Source organism: Protopterus annectens, chromosome 6.part1 (assembly GCF_019279795.1).
Source record: "Protopterus annectens isolate FY-2018-M chromosome 6.part1, PAN1.0, whole genome shotgun sequence".
Lineage (NCBI taxonomy): Eukaryota > Metazoa > Chordata > Ceratodontiformes > Protopteridae > Protopterus > Protopterus annectens.
Window position 1 is genome coordinate 157,920,061 of NC_056738.1, and position 18,190 is coordinate 157,938,250.

Here is an 18,190-nt window from a genome sequence, read left to right on the forward strand (position 1 = left end):
TGGTGTGTTCCTTACTGCTGCGAATGTAAAAGGTAGTCCAACCCTTCAGCTGCTACTCCTTGGTGCAGCTAAGTAACATCAGTCCAGCATCTGCTACTGCACTGCTTCATCTTGGAATTTATTGCTCATGTAATATTACCATATATCTGAAAGACCCTGTATTTTGATCAAAGCACATCTCTGATTCCTGGGTAGCCCTGTAGGAGATGTACTCTACACAGTATCAAAAGCAGATTAAGATTATTAAAGCACAGGATGGTAGCTCTATGTATAGCAACTGCAGCATTACAAAATTTGTCCCAAGGGGTTATTCCTCTTCATTCTCTAAGGTCTGCACTTCTAGTCTCAAAAATAAGACTTCTTACTTACAACTTCATCTCTTTATATGTATTTAACTTACAACCTCAACATTTTACTTTTTAAGTATTGCTATCCATACCCTTTCTTTTTCATTTTATTCCACTCTCTCTAACTAATGCTCATTATTAAAGGTTTCAGGTTCCTTTGTATCCTTGTTACAAATATACCTGCCATTTACATACAGAAACATAATAATACCCCTGGTGTTGTACTCAGAAATACACTAAGCACAGTATGTTTTACAATAATAATCCCTAGTTTTCTTTATGGACAAAGATTTTCAACACAAACAGCAAGACTGTCCTTTCTCACAGAAAAAAAAGTGAAAACCCCTCTGGATATCATGTGAGGGTCATTGTATCCCAGCTGAATCTACAGCTCTGGCTTTAAAGAAATGCATTACAGGATAAGTGTTTGCAGATGACATTTCAAGTACCATCTTCTGTCCTTTTTATCTAGCATGAGCAAATTAGAGGGAGTACAGCTTTCAGGTGGCAGAAAATATTAGTCAGAAAACACGCACACATATACACACACACACACACACACACACACACACACACACACACACACACACACACATATGACTCATTTCATTCCAGTCAGCAAAATTAATTGGATTTCTGAAGTACAAAGATGTAATTACACAGATTTTACATACTACAGCTCAAGATGCCAAAATATGAAAGACTGTGTAAGACAGAGAGCGGTCCAATTTGCATGCCTTGGAGCTTGTGGCATACACACTTCAAATATCTCATATCATGAACAGATAACTGAAAAAACAAGAAAAGCTATTATTACACATAAATATGTATGTCTACAATTCAAGCAAAATAAATTACAATGTCCAAACTCATTATACTTTCAATATATATCCATTATTTGTTATTATATCTAATTGTGAAGTATAAGTGGGAACCATATAGACCCCTGATCATCACACATATACAGAGTAACATAAGGACTTGTTATGGCAGTGCATTTAGCAATTGAAGGCTACAAGACAAAGTTACCATTGCGTCATACTAAATTATACACTGACTACAGGCCAACATGACTCTAGCACAAGTCTTATAAGGCACGTGCCTAAGGCCCATTAGTAGTGAGGATGATGTTAATCAGTACTGCCAGATAATATCATGTTCATGACAATAATATAAAATGTCCTGTGACTATGTAGCCTGCCCAAGTTACTGATATGCAGCATACATAATTAAGTGTCAGTAACAACAGTAAGTAACAGAATTATTAAGCACATAAAAAAAAGCACAGCAATTTCCACTCCCACTGGATGTATGAAATATAACTTACTTAAACATTATCACTGCACTAACATCAGTACTAAACTGTTGCTAACTGTAGCGTGTTGGCTTGTGAATGCAGACAAGATTTCAAACTCCCATGACTTTAAACTGCAAGATTTCCTGGGTATCGCTATTCCATTATGGTGATGGTTATTGTTGTTACTGTTATCATTATGCAAATGAATTAATGGAACATATTTTCTGCATGCTGGTGAGAGGTCAGTATTAACCAGTAGCAAATATGCATATTTTACATAAAAATGATTAATGCTGTTGTTTTATTTTATTAATATTCAAATCTACATCCAGGAGTTACATGCATCTCAAATTTCTGCAGTGCTCTTCTTCCCTTTTTTATATAATAATTTTTAACTCTATCCTAAAACACAGATGCAGTGCTTGCTGAAGTAAAAGCGAAAAACTGAAGAAAAAAATGTCTCCCTTCTAGAGAGTTAGCTGCGATTCTTCCTTACCTCATGTCCTTGAGCTGAGCTGTATAAAACAGCCAGTCAGAAGAGATTAACGTAAGCTTTCCAACAACTGATTGGATGACTAGGCTGCAAGACAGCTGCAGTCCTATTATGCAATTCAGTTCCTGATGCTCATCATTAGATCACTGTTTCAGTAGCCAAAGTTGTGTGGGATGTCATACCAATGATCAGACCAGCTGACTACCTTCCAAAGTTTTATGGCACCTTCCTCATGCTCTAGTCACTGCATAGCATTAGGGTCAGTGGCTGGGGCACCAAAACCTCAGAACGCTCTTGTTGCCTAAGAGTGTGCTCCACTGCAGGCTTTGGGTACTTGAAGATCAGCTAGTGATTATACAAGGCTGGGCAGATAAATACCCTGTTGGGGATTACTTTACACTTCATCACTTAAGCTGAAGGAATTCTGTCAGAAATTTATGTTTGAAGCAATATCAGTTCTTTTTAGTGACTGACGCTAAAAGTTTTATCTCAAAGTTTTAAATTTTTCTCACAGTTTTCTGAGGGGAATCCCTTGAAAATAATCTATTTTTTGTGAAAAAGAAGAAAAGTTTGACCACACTTTTTGTAGTTGGGGCTAAGACTTTTGAATTTGGGGTTTGTCATTAACATATTTTACCTCAAAATCTAATTTTCCTGACTACTCTAAGCTCCACTATCCACTTGCTAGACATCTTTGTTGGCTAACAGATGTTCCTGGGTCCCTGTGTGATTCCCTTATAAATGATCAAGTTTTATAAGGAAATGTATGCTGTTTCTGCAATACATTCTTGTGATGGGATGTGGCCAGTGTGCTTGGTGGTTGTCACTAAAAAAAAAAATTACCTCAAAAAATTATATTTTAGTCATGAGAAAACAATTCTTTAAGACTCCATTATCTACCTGTGAGATTCCTTTTTAATTGTGGACATGGATCCCAGCAACTCTATAAATTAATCTGTCCCCAAGCTGTGAGAAGAAAAAAGTTAACTTGGAGGCTTTGGTCTTCACTCCAGTTTCCTCTTCACCTCACCTGCTGATGGGTGACTCTGCTGTGGGCATCGGCTGTTCCAAATACCACCATTATTTTCTGTGTTCCCTATGGTGCTGCTCCTTGGGAAGCCTCTAAGGACTCAGAATAAGGCATATCCTCTGCTGCTGTTCAGCTGCCCTTTTTGGCTAAAGGAGAATGACTCTTGCTGGCACTGATGATCCTTCACCAAGCCACTTTGAGGAGCATCATTCCCATCGGAGGGACTATGCTTCAAGCAGCTCCTTTTCTGGGAGTTCTCCCACAAGAAGTAAACATAAATCTACATTGTTTTCCTTTCCTAAAACAGATAAAGAAAACTGTGTGGTCTTTGGTAAGAGTTTATGTAATCTTTCGGTTTTAAATGCTGAGTCCTCTCCTGTTTTAAAAAGGAACGTTTCCTCTCACTCTCATTTACTTATTCCCATCTGGCAGGACAGGAATTAAGCTTGGGCTATGCTTTGCAAGTTTCATCTCCACAAAATGGGGAATCTGACTCTGATGAAAGTTATTCTTCGGGTTCCACTTCAGAAATTTTTTTTTCTGATACTACTGCAAGAATGAAGGGCTTGTTTGAGTAAGAACAAAAAAATTACCAGATTCCCATCAGATATTATGAGTTGTTGCAGGTGACATTTTCTTAACCTGAAGCTGGCTCCTCTTGTTTCGCCAGGCTTACAAGATTATTTTTACAGCCTGCAGTTTGCCTGACAGTCAGCCATTCACTCCAAGAAACTCTGATAAATTGGATAAGGTGTCTTAGATCCACAAATTCCTTTTTTGTCTAATCCCAGGCCAGATACTGCAGTAATTACTCTGCTAAAGTCAGATTCTGTCAAACTCCTTAAGCATCTAGCCATATCCTCTCTGACAAACTGGGAAGAGCCTTTGATAGGTCTTAGAAGAAAGTTAATACTTCCTCCTCCTTGGCCTTCAGAATGGTAAGTTGCCAGGCTTACATGCTTAAATTCCTGCTGGCATCTTTTGGCAATATGAGGAAAACAGTTGCTGAACTTCCTTCCTTCTTCAGAAGTGAAACCATCTTTGTTTGCAACTGTTTTTATAACTTTATTTGTAATTGTTTCTGCATGGTGCTTTCCCCCCAGGCCTCCACTGAAAATGGGCTATCGATCAGTTGGACATAACCAGTTAACAAATGTCAAAATAAAAAAAATAAAAAAAAATAAGTAAAAATGTGCATATGACAATTCTGATGCTGTATTTTTATCCAGAGCTGCTGCCACTTACACTACAGTGAGAATATTTTCCTGGCTACATTCTCAGAATTTACCAAGAGGATGCCAAAGCTGAGTTTCTGAATGCTCCCCCAGATAAAGAAATGTATTCTGGCCCTTCCTCCGCTGTGGTTCTCAAAACGTTTGATGAAATGGGAATGTTCCTTGAAACTTTCACATTTTCTGTCATAGTTCCCTGAGGGAAATGCCTTGAAAATATTTTTGTAAAAGAGAAGTAAACATTTTTTCAACCATCCTTTCTAAAATATAGTAGAAACTTTTCTTCCAGTTCTGGAAATGGAATAGGCATTCATAGCAAGACACAGGTAAACAAAATATTGAAAAGCAATGGCAGGCTCAAAGAGGAAAGGAAGATCCTTCTGAAACCAAGACTAATCTAAGAAAACATAATAACAATGTGCCCCCTCAGGTATTTCCCCTCTCCTACCTTGGCTATCCTGTACAGCCATCCCATAGTCTAGTCCTTCATTTTCCTCTGTAGGCCAAGAAAACTTCAGACAAGAGTTCTGAGAATCATTCTAAAAGACTACAACTGGCAGTGGAATTCCCCTTCCTTTTTTCTTAGGATTCTTCATCTACTCAGTAAAACCTCCATGTTATCTCTTATTATAAACCAGATATTGTTTCGGGGTATACAGAACCTGTTCCCCCACACTTAAGAGGGAACTTGGACACTTGCCCTAGACTTTTCTTTTCTAAACACATCAAAATCCCAAACTTCAAAATGCTCTCTCTTCAGTCTCATTCCACCATTCAGTTTGCTAGTAACTTTTGATTTAAAAGATGCTTATCATCACAATCTAATTCTCAAAGATTTCAGACAGGTTTTTTTTTATTTTATGTGTCTGGTTTACATTTTCAATTTTCTGTCTTGCTGTTTAGATTATCAACAGCTCCAACAGTGTTTAAAAAGTGCCTGCTCCTGTAATAGCCTATTGCAGGTTGCAGGACATTCACATTTTTCTTGCCTATTGAACCTAGTTGACTTCTTTGAGACTGTCACCAAGGCCTTGGATGAGGGAAAGTCAGTACATACAGCTTACCTTGACCTGGCCAAGGCCTTTGACACAATCCCCCACTCGGGCATCATTGAAAAGCTAACATAACTTGCTGCTAATCCCTATCTCATCAGATGGGTGGCCAACTGGCTCACAAATAGGACCCACAAGGTCAAAATAGGCCACCTCCTCTGACATCAGATCTGTCACTAGTGGTTTTCCCCAGGGATCTGTCCTGAGAACCCCACTGTTTGGCATCTACTTCTCAGAGGTCCAGGAAAAGACAAAGGGCCTGTGGCTGACCAAGTTGGGAGATGACTGTAAGTTGGGTGCTGTCACTGTGCCAACATAAGTAGTTTAATTAATAAGCTACATAACATTATCACACGAAGTGCAGTAACAAATAGAAGAGTCGACATACAGGATAAATAAAGTCAGATCAGAAAATCATACAGGGAATAATAAACAACAATCATACGATATTGAACACCTAGTGAAGTACAATCAATAGTGATAACCAATGGTAAAGATGTTAAGCATTTTAAATATGGGCAGAAGACTAAGTGAAAGGAAAGAGATTTTGCAGCTGGGGGAGATTAGGAAATGGAGTTAAAGTAGGGAGCTATCAGAGACGTAACTGGTGCTTTGGCTAATAAGGGAAGGGAGGAAAGGGGTAAAAGAGTAAAGGAAAGAGAAGGAAGGAAGAAAGGGGAGAGAAAGGAACATAAGGAAGGAGTAACGGTAGTGTCAGCCTGGTGTAAGACATGTACAGAGCCAGGGGTTAAGGAAAAATCTCTACAGAGACTGTTTGAATATGTGACTATATGGCATTGCTCTAATATCTGTAGGAATACAGTTATAGACCTTGGCTACTGAGTAGGAATATAGACAATGACCTACAGACTTTTTTCAGTTTATGGATTTCAAGGAGGTGTTTGTCAGATGAGCGAAGAGGGCAATTAGGGAGGTAATGGTTAAGAATGGTGCTGGTTGCTGGGCAGGAAGAGGATTTGCATACCATTTTATGAGCCAGGAGGAGTCGGGTGAACTTGAAGTAGTGAGGTAACTCAAGCCGGTTTAAATATCTGAGGGCACAACAGTGCTGGGAGTTGTATAACTGACTATCTCCAAATCTATTGGGCATTCTTACCACAACTTGAATTTATTGCTTGTTTGTTTGAACTGCCACCTGTTCAAAAGGACTCCAACTGCTGTGAGCAGAGACTCTGTGTCGACTTACTCCATGCAGCAAGAGTTAATCTGTTAATGTTTCCTTAAATCTCTTCTTACTATTAATTTAAAATGTAGAGTCTTTTCGTAGACTGTTTTGGTTAAAAAGACTACTTACACAGCTTACCTGGTGATCGATCAATCATGATAAGTATTTGATTGATTTACTGCTTCTTTATCACACTTCTCATTTGCTACAACACCCAAGCTTGGTTGTAGTTGCAAGTAGAAGCTAACTTGCAACTGCTGCCAATTAGGATTTATCCTTTTTTTTTTTTTGTGTGAACTACACTCTGCTGTTTCCAGATTTGTGTGAACAATTTCAGATAAAGTTTTAATCATAGCAGCAAAAAAAAAAAATGACAACTATTTGTAGGATTTTAGTGAGCAGCTTAATTTTGTCCAACGTGCGCACACAAACAAGCACATACACATACACATAAATGCACACCCCCCTCTCTTGTATAAATAGGAGATTTCCAGCTGAGTGGAATTTCTAGTACTGTTTCTTTCTCTCAAACATTTTTGTGCTTTGGAGGACTGTAATGATGAAGCAAAATTAGAAACTAAGGCAACAAACTTTCAGAGATGCTGAAATTTATCTGAATTTTTTGGATGCAACTAAAGATATTCACTAAGACGTGCTGTTAAGGATTGTGTGCTTATTTTGTACTTTTTCTTTTACATAAGTTTTAAAACAGCTAAAAGAACCTTAAATCTTATTTGTTCGGTGTGGTGGTACTGTGTAAGACATTTGCAAACTGTTGCTCTTTAGCTGCATGTTGTACATGGAGTTGAATTAGATTACATTGTTTGGTGGATAGTGGCGTATTCAGATAATAAAGTACAAGAGTTTAGATCTATTTCTGAACAACCAGTCTTCACAGTTAATACGCATTCCAAGATCATTTGATTAATTTCAGATAATTTCTAAGGAAGTGCTGTGCAAACCTTTCATTTTCTTCTCTAGTTTTACTATGTTTTTTCTAAGCTTTAAGATGGCCAGAGCAATTCAGAAAACAAATGTTATTTTTGTATATGTTAGTACTGTGATGTGACAGGATAGTGTAAATTGTTGGTCTGGAATATTAATATAAATGAACTGTAGGCTTTGGATGTAACTTTTCAGGATGGTTTAGTTTGGCTTTTTGTAGGGAAGAGAAATTGTCATGAGTTTAAATTTACTTCAGGTCTCATAATGTTCCTGATGTTGGAACTCATCAGATTTCCTCTAAACCAAAATATGGCATTTAACTGAAACTACTGGAATTATTTTGTTTTGTTTTATTTTAAAATATGCCTACAAGAAATTAGAAAGTTTTGCTGCCCATTTACATTAGTGGATGGAATGCACTAATTCTGTTCCTTTTAAACCAATGACAAAACAGTTTAAATAATTTTAGGGCATGTTAACTTGATTTTCTGACTAATTTAGCTTGCCTGCTAGAACTCAGACTTCTAATTGTCTGTTTTTGTTGTGCTCTGTGATTTATTTTCTGCTGTGTTACATAAATTTGCACTTGTTTGATTAGAACTGCAGAACTTAGCATATATGAGATGAAAAAATTGCTAGACTGAACACTTTTCTTTATGCTTTTTGACCCCCCCCCTGTCTGCCACACATCAAACCTCCCCAGTTGCACTTAATTTCAGCTTTTATAGACACCTAGAGGGCCATCATTCAGGCAACCATGAGGGACATTTGTGCCCTAATTGGTATGTTGGCAATGTTTACATTTTCGTTTTATGCCCCACACCCTTCTCCAGGCAGGCATGTACACCTCACAACCACGAGAGCTACTACAACTTCCAATGCAAAAATACAGGCTCCTATGCTCATGCCTGGTGAAGGTTACCACAAATTGGTGGCTTGGTGAGCAAGTCCCTCAGCACATACACATAGATTGTGGGCCTGCCTCCTCCTCTGAAGGACTGATAAAGATTCTGCTCAGCTTCACCCACTCTCACAAGATAAGCATGCCTATCCTCCCTGCCAGAGATGATAAGAACCCAAGCGCCTAATGAAAACTGGGACACCTGAGTGCAGTCAGTGCTTTATCCCTCTATGCCACTGGGCTGCCTACAATGAACTATTTTTAATCCTTCCACCACCAGGTTAGATTATTTTTACAGCACTTTAATCTGATTTTGTGACTAATGTTGTTTGCTGAGGTATTTCAATGCTTTGAGAAGTTTCTGCACTTTGATCTTGCGTTAGAAGAGAAATCTGCAGTATATTGATTGTGCATTTCTTGATAGCTTGAAAGTACTCAAAGTTCTGATTGGATATGTTTGCCTTATTGGTTGCTTTGTTTTGCGCTGTATTGTATGGTTTTGTACTTGTCTGAGTGGAGCTGGACCACAATATCTAATATACAGTGCCATAATAACCCACAATAGATAGCTGCCAACCGATGCCTAGATAAAATCTCCCCTTAGAAATACTCCAAAATCTAGTACTTTTCATCTACTTCTGTTGTGTCAACTTGTACACATTGTGTAGAGTAAAAAGTGACAGAATCATAAAACCTTACTATCATTGTGTTTTTCCTGCTAAAAAGGTTCATAGGTTCATAGATTAGTACTAGGCTAATGTTAGAAAAATATGTATTAATGTGTGTATTAGTAATATGCTTAGTGCATTTAGAGCTTGAAAAGGGTTAACACATTTATTCAATTTCATACTGCATAAATCTGTACAAACTGCAGATGCTTTCTGACCTTATATTGTTAGCTAAAATCTTGCTTGTGCCTTGGAAATTTATTGAGAAGCAGATGATTTCTGCTTGCGTTAGGAAAATAATGAATAAGAACAATACTACTTGTATGAAACTTAGACAAGGAGTTCCGCTGGTGCTGTGAGAAAATACACAGCTGTAGAAGTTATAGATAATTAGTACAAAGTCTGCTTGAAAATATGAACTGCAATCAGCATTTGCCTGTATCTGAGTTAGAAAAGTACCTTGAAATGTAACAATGTACAATAGATGCTTGTAAACGGATTAGTGCCCACCAAGGCCAGGTTGTTTTTCTCAAAAAGTTTCTCACAAATCTAGTCATGTCAGTAGAAAATCTGAGTAACATCTGCTGTAGAACAATACTGAAAGTTGTGTTTGATTATGTCAGCCTTAGAAGGCCATGTCTTGTAAATAGTATAAGAATAAGCATACTTCCTGTTAGTAGTTAGACAAATCCTTGTATTTGCATGTTTTTGTCTCCTTGTAGAAAGTCAATTAAAAGTGCCCTAACTGAACCTTACGTGTACTGGTCTTTGAAGTTTTCTCCTTTGACAGATTGGTCCTTCGGACCGGAAACCCTCACTTCATCTCGGATCAGACAGGCCAGGTGGCTTGAAACCGTACGGGGAAGAAACCACATCAGTTCTTCTTATTTGAAAAGCCCTCCGACTGAATTGTCGTACAAAAGAGGCCAGCCACTTTCTGATCTGCGACTGAAGGATGGGTTTACTCGAACCAGGTGATCAATCACGAAGGCTCAGGTAAGGTGAATCTACCTTCTTTTTTCTGTTTTAGATCAGGGACTAGATTTGTATTAGTTCTGTTAGGACTTTGCTTATAAGTCAGGGACAGAAAGATTACTGTCTTGTCATAGATCAGGAAAACAGAGCAGGTAGGCAGTCATTCTGAAGAGACTATAACAAAATCCGTGGTACCACGTTAAAAATAAGGTGTTACGTAACGATTGAAAGGGTAGAACAAAATGTGATAATAATTGTACAAAAAGGTCCCAAAATCCACCGTTAACCGAAGATGCAAAATACATGCAGTCACAGCGTGCCGATAATATTAAATACTATTCAAAATGGGTTAATAAGTATGAATTTGATGGTAAATTAGAAAAATCCTCGCTTGTCAAACTTGTCAAACAGCTTAAAACCGATTCTAAAGGTCGGGTAAGAAAGCAACGTCAATTAGGAATTCCTCAGGCACACAGGTGGATTGAGGAAGTAAACCAAAGGGAACAAAAGAATAATTCAAAAGCAATGTTTTTAGATAAGGAGGGCAATAACCTAGTAATAGCATTGGCCCCTCCACCTCCCTTACCAGAATATGAGGCAAGTGAACAAGTTAGTCCATCCCCCGTGATAGCTTGCTGTCACTGTAAATAGGGATACTACAAAAGCAAAAATGTTTATTACAGATCCCATCGAGACCAGGTCTTGAACACGGGCAGGAAACTCAAAATGGGACATTGAGTTGTATCAAATGGGTAGAAATTCATAATCTATGAGTGAAGAAGAAATATGCCTACTTATAGAAGTGCCTAATCCTCAGGCAGGGCAAGAAGGTCAGGACCCAACTATCCTAGTGTATAGACCCTGGACTCCGGAAGACTTCTGGAAAGCCACTGAGGGAATTCCTCATCCAAAAGTTAATTTTAGAAAGTTCTTAGAAGAATTGCAAGGAATGAGGCTAAGTTATAATTTAAACGGAGAAGAGGTAGAAAAAGCAGTCAGACAAATTGTGGGGCCAGATTGGCACATGATTAGTGGCGACTGGAATCCCCGTGACGCTGCGTTCAGGCCCCTCCCACATAGCAGCGCAGAGTTAGACAACAGAGTGAAAGGTCTTACAGGCCGAATCTCTGAGAAATGGAAGCCTAGGGCAGACTGGATTTGCATTAATCAATGCATCCAACAAGAAGGCAAGACTGTTGACAGATATTATGCCAGACTATTAGAATGTTTTAATAACCACTGTGGAATGCAGGTTCCTGAAGATCAAACACATGATTCCCCATATGAGCAGCAGTTAAAGAATGCATTTTTGAAAGGCAGCATTGCACCCATAAGCAGTTTTATTACAAAACACATGGTAGATCATCGTAAAAGCAGGTTACAGTCATTGCTTGAATATGCTAGGCATGCCGAAAGGCATTTTAATAGCAAAAAGAAAAAGAAAGCCCAAGTATTTTCTGTAGAAGATGGAGCAGAAGTTTATGTAGTACAGTCTGGGAAAAAGGGCAAGAGAAATGCCCAGGGAAACAAACAATCTGATCAACGATCAGAGGACTTTGAAGGGTGAAAGAAAAGAGGTGAATGTTTCAAATGCGGTAAAAAGGGACATTTGGCAAGGGATTGCAAGAAAAACAATAAGGTAACTACGGAAGATAAGGAGGGTGAGGGCTGACTATATGATAGTCAGGATTCACTAGACGGGGATAGCAGAGAAGGAACAAATGAGAATGTGATAGCGGGAGTAGAGAATGTGACAGAAGGAATAGAGGAAGTGCAGGAAGTCACGGATAGTGAAGAAAATGAAATATTGGATTTGGCTTTATTGAGCTTAGAGCTCTATTTAGCAGCCACGAAACCAGAAGTTACACTCCTGGTAGAAGGGAGGGAAGTCAGATTCTTGTGTGACTCAGGGGCCTTACAGACCCTGATACATCCCCTCCAAACTGCCAGAGAACTCAGAGACACCTGATTACATATTAGTGAAAGCAGCTAATGGACAGTTTTATTGGGAGCCCCTCTCCCATAATATTGTGATAACTGATCCTGTTTCAGGATTGACCCAGAAAAGCAAAACTGTTGTTTCTGCAAAATGTCCAGTAAACCTCTTGGGCAGAGACCTTATGTAGCTATTTGGTATAGCAGTAGTTCCGACTATGCAGGGTATGGAAGCACAGTGACAAATTGATACCTTTGCAGTGCGATCAGAGGGTGAAATGTTTTATTGGTACAGCCAGGACTTGGTTATGACTGGTCCAGGGGCAGTGACCGAAGAGTTGTTGAACACAGCCATCAACAAGTTCCCCTCCCTTGACATTGATAAACAACATTTGTTGCACTGTACTCTGTATTATTGTAACACACCAGGACCTGATAAGGAATATGAGCAAGAATTGTTTAGAAATCGTGCAAACAGATTGATATTGCCCAATCTGTACTGGGACACAGAAGGGAACAGTGTAGTCAGCTGTTCATTGCTCCAGGAGCTCTTTGCACTTTACAAATCTAATCAATTACCACATGTTAGCTTAACTAAGGACAAAAATGTGAAATGGGTAGACTTGGGAGAAAAAGTCACGAGATGGGAGAAACAAACAGAGTTAGAACTGTCAGAACAGGGAATACAAATGCAGAAGTTGAATTGGATAACTCAGACCCACCCAGCTGTACACTTGCAGTCTAGCAAGGACAGCTGATTAGCACTCCTATTGAAGTAGGAAGAGAATGCCTTACAGAATATACCAGAAACTCTCTGGTCAACAGGAAAATCAGATGTAGGACTTATTCACACAGCAGGACAAGTTACTATACCTATTATAGCAGCTTTACTTAAGGAAGGGGTGCTGGTGGAATCTCCTGATTCACCATGTAACACATCCTTATTTCCTGTTAAGAAAGCGAATGGAGAGTGGCGTATGGTCCAAGAGTTACAAGCTGTGAATGACACAGTAATATCCAGGGCACCTACGGTGCTAGACCCACACACCCTGTTGAATGATTTAAAACCTCAACAGAAATATTTTTCTGTGGTAGATATCAGCAATGCGTTCTTCTCAATACCGATACATCCTGACAGCCAGCATTGGTTTGCATTCACATTTCAGGGGAAAAGGTATACATATACGCGACTACCACAGGGGTATTGTGATTGTCCAACGATATTCTCACAAGAAATGGCAAGCAACTTGGCGGGATTTACCCCACCAAGAGGTAGTCACATTTTGCTTTATGTTGACGATATCCTGCTAGCGGCCCCCACCCAGCAAGATTGTAAAGATGATACCATAGCACTATTACAATTTTTAGCCACTGAAGGATATAAAGTAAACAAAAATAAACTGCAGCTTTGGAAAAAACAAGTTAAATACCTAGGATATGTAATATCCAAGGAAGGTAGGACATTAGATGAGGACAGAAAAATAGCGATTTTACAAGCACCAAAACCCACTACAAAGAAGGAAATTATGCCCTTCCCGGGTACGACTAATTTTTGTCGGAGCTGGATTCCAAACTATGCCTTGGAATCTGCACCACTGACTAACCTGATTTATAAAAAGCCTATGGCAGCACAGGATTTGTTACAATGGACACCAGAAGCAGAATCTGCTTTCTGCAAACTGAAACAGTTAATAGCGTCCTCATTAGTTTTGGGATTACCAAACTATAATAAATGTTTTTTCCAAACTGTAGATTGTAAGCAAGGTTATATGACATCAGCGTTAACACAGCAGCATGGGGACAAGCAACGCCCTATTGCTTATTATTCATCAAAACTGGACCCAGTGGCACAGTCTTTACCTCACTGTGTACAAGCAGTAGTTGCAGTTACAATGGCAGTACAGGCTTCGGCCTCAGTAGTGTTGTTCCACCCTCTCACATTGAGAGTGCCTCATGCAGTCGCGATTATTTTACTGCAAGAAAAGGTAGCGTATCTTTCCCCTGCTAGGCATCTTTCCTGTATGACTATATTGTTGAGCCAACCTCATATGACAATTGAATGATGTACGACTTTGAACCCTTCTACCTTGCTCCCAACCCCTGCAGATGGCACACCACACAGCTGCCTGCAGGTGATTGAGCAAAAGACACTGCCTAGAAAAGATCTTACGGATATTCCCTTGGATGATGCCGATGTGACATACTACGTGGATGGCTCATGCAAAAGGGGTCCTACAGGACAGAACCTAGTAGGATATGCAGTAGTTTCTGACACAGACATTATAGAAGCAAAATCTTTACCACACAGTTTATCTGCACAGGCAGCAGAATTGATTACCTTGACATGGGCATGTACCTTAGCAAAAGGTAAACGTGCGAACATTTTTACTGATAGCCAGTATGCTTTTTCTACTGTACATGTTTTTGCGCAACAGTGGAAAAATCGAGGAATGATAACATCTACTGGCAAACCAATCAATCATGCACAGTTTATTTTAGATCTTTTAGAATCTATTCAGTTACCTCAGAAAGTAGCTTTTTGTAAATGCACAGCTCATATCAAGCAACAGGATACGATTTCAAAAGGTAATGCGAGAGCTGATACAGCTGCAAAGCAAGCAGCTTCAGAAGTATTTCTTTTGAATGAGGAATTACAACCCTCTGAGATTTTAGACTTAGAAATGTTAAAGACAATGCAGACACTTACTACGCAAGCTGAAAAACAAAGATGGGTAAAACGAGGAGCAATTCTCAAAAAGGGGCTGTACATCTCTAAAGAAGGGAAACCGATATTGCCATCTAATTTGTTTAGATATGCAGCTTTGTTGAGCCATGGGCAGTGCCATGTCTCAACAGGGGGGAATGGTACAGCTAGTGAACCAAGTGTTTACGACATATGGCTTCTCAAATTACTCTAAAAAATTCTGCGCGGTATGCCACGTTTGTAATAAACATCATGCACAAGGGGTGTTGAAGCCCAAGCAAGGTAGTTTCCCTACACCACTGTATCCATTTCATACTATCTGTATGGATTTCACAGAATTGAATAAATGTGAAAATAAGAAGTATTGTCTTGTCATTGTAGATATGTTTTCCAGATGGGTGGAAGCCTTTCCGACTAAAAATCCAGATGCTCCAACTGTGGCCAAAGTCCTTGTTAAAGAAATCATCCCTAGATTCGGCATTCTGGAATGGATCTACAGTGACAACGGCACACACTTCGTAAACCAGACCATACAACAGTTAAGTAGATATTTTGGTATTTCTTTAAAAAATCATTGTGCGTATCACCTACAATCTGCAGGGCTAGTAGAGAGGCATAATGGGATTTTAAAAAGTAAGCTAAGGAAGTTAGTAGTAGAAACACAGAGAAATTGGGTGTACTGTCTACCCCTGGCACTGTTGAGCATGAGAACTGTTCCGAATGCAAAAGGATTGACTCCTTTTGAAAAATTATTTGGAAGGGCTTATTACATACCTCAGTGGAAATCTCTCATGCCCGCAGACCAGGAAGCTGACAGTACATTAGCTGAGTATATGCAAAACCTTTTAAATTCTAAACATTTGTTGCAGTCAAATTCTGTTTCAGATAAAGAACGAACCAGACCGTCAGAAGTGGCAGTGCCCCCTGGAACGTGGATTTGGTTGAAGACAGTAAAGAAAAAGAATTGGGCATCACCAAAGTGGGAAGGTCCATATCAGGTGCTTCTGTCAACATCCACTGCAGTCAAGATAGCGGAGCGCGCCTCCTGGATCCACCTGACGCACTGTAAATTAGTCAAAAACTTTGAACTGGACAAAAATCTTGTTACATGCCAAGAGTAAAAATGATAGAGTCCAGAAGAAACAGGAATGCAGAACAACCCTTTCCTCAGAAGTATTGCATAATCATCCTGTTAACTGTACTAGTAACAATAATCTTTTTGTTGTGGCCTTTCCTTTTCCCAGCCACACAGACTGAACTGAATAAAATGTGAAGCGTTACTCATAGACTGGCATCCAAACTTTAACACTTACCAGGCAATTAAATATGTGCATGCTGAGACTTTCAATGTTTCGAATTGCTGGATTTGCACAGCTTTGCCGACATCATACGGGGGGTTATTAATGACTGCAGTCCCCCTAGGGGTCAATGAGACCTGGGAGAACTTGATTTATGATACCTCAACCATTACATCACAAGATAAAATAGCATTGCACTTGTCTGTTCCACAAAAGGGAACTGTGTGTTTTTATAAAAATGATACTGTTCAGGTGGGTTGGAGCAATTGCAATGTGACTGTTCCTTATAAATGTTACACTAAAGGTAACAATGTAGATCTTTATTGTAATACAAACTATGATTAATTTCTTGGATTAATGCACAAAACACTTGATGAAGTAAAACATAATTTTGTTCTTTATGAACAGCTGTCTATAATTGATAGGAAAATGTTTCATGCAGGGCGAGTGTATATTCATAGCAAGGTTACTACTAAAGTAGAGGACTGTTATTTTGTGTGTGGCAGAAAGGCATACAAATGGTTACCTGAGAATTGGTCCGGCAGTTGTTTTTTGGGTTACCTGGTTCCGGCCATACGACACACTGCAGTTTTACCTCGAGGAAAAATTTGAAATGTCTGAGAGGTCATCAAGAAACCTGTAAATCCAGTGGGACAAATCGATGCACGTTGGAAAGATCATCATTCTTTAGGCAAAGGACTGACACACATGGACTTGAGTGATAGCGTTATATCGTGGGCAGGCATATTACCAGCATATGGAGCAGTGAAATCGATCTGGGAGCTGAGAAAACTGTCGAAACCTCTCGAAGTAATGAGCAACGCAACTTTTTCTGCTCTCGAATTGATGACTGATGAACTGAATGCTATGAGAACTGTAGTGCTCCAAAACCGCATGGCTCTCAACTTCATCCTAGCGGCGAGAGGTGGTACTTGCTCTTTAATCCAAGAAGAATGCTGTTCGTATATTCCTGACCATAAACACGAGATAGACAATCATCTTGAGGTAATTCAGCAAGTGTCGGCCATGACTAAACCAGGCCCAAACCCACTGACGGACTTTTTCCAGAAATGGTTTGGGGGGTGGGGTACCATCCTAATGAACATCCTGATTGCCATTTGTGTAGGAATGCCCCTACTGGGAGTATGTGTTTGTTGTGGTATCCCCTGCATGAAATGACTGATTAAAGACTTTATAGACATGTCAGTTTCTGAAACCTTATATCAAAGTACTGAGTTTGAAGAACTGTTAAAAGACTGAAAATGCTTTCATATGTTTAAACTAAATGACTCTCCTAACTGCAAATCCTGAGTGTAAGAGGTTAGGAGAAGAAAACAAACTGTTTATGCTTATTTTGAAAGTAGAATAAAAGTATTAATAGGGGGGAAATGTTAGAAAAATATGTATTAATGTGTGTATTAATAATATGCTTAATACATTTAGAGCTTGAAAAGGGTTAACACATTTATTCTATTTCATACTGCATAAATCTGTACAAACTACAGATGCTTTCTGACCTTGTATTGTTAGCTAAAATCTTGCTTGTGCCTTGGAAATTTACTGAGAAGCAGATGATTTCTGCTTTCATTAGGAAAATAATGAATAAGAACAATACTACTTGCATGAAACTTAGACAAGGAGTTCCGCTGGTGCTGTGAGAAAATACACAGCTGTAGAAGTTATAGATAATTAGTACAAAGCCTGCTTGAAAATATGAACTGCAATCAGAATTTGCCTGTATCTGAGTTAGAAAAGTACCTTGAAATGTAACACTGTACAATAGACGCTTGTAAACGGATTAGTGCCCACCAAGGCCAGGTTGTTTTTCTCAAAAAGTTTCTCACAAATCTAGTCATGTCAGCAGAAAATCTGAGTAACATCTGCTGTAGAACAATACTGAAAGTTGTATTTGATTACATCAGCCTTAGAAGGCCATGTCTTGTAAATAGTATAAGAATAAGCATACTTCCTGTTAGTAGTTAGACAAATCCTTGTATTTGCATGTTTTTGTCTCCTTGCAGAAAGTCAATTAAAAGTGCCTTAACTGAACCTTATGTGTATTGGTCTTTGAAGGTTTCTCCTTTGACAGCTAACTATCCTTGTAGGCCATTTCAAGCCTAGCCAATT

General features: G+C 39.0%; 1 protein-coding gene across 5 annotated transcripts in view; it reads right to left on the minus strand.

The window, feature by feature from the left end:
- B3GALT1 (beta-1,3-galactosyltransferase 1) overlaps positions 1-18,190 on the minus strand; it is a 2,392,726-nt gene that overhangs the window by 712,763 nt on the left and 1,661,773 nt on the right. The gene's annotated exons all lie outside the window — the stretch shown is intronic.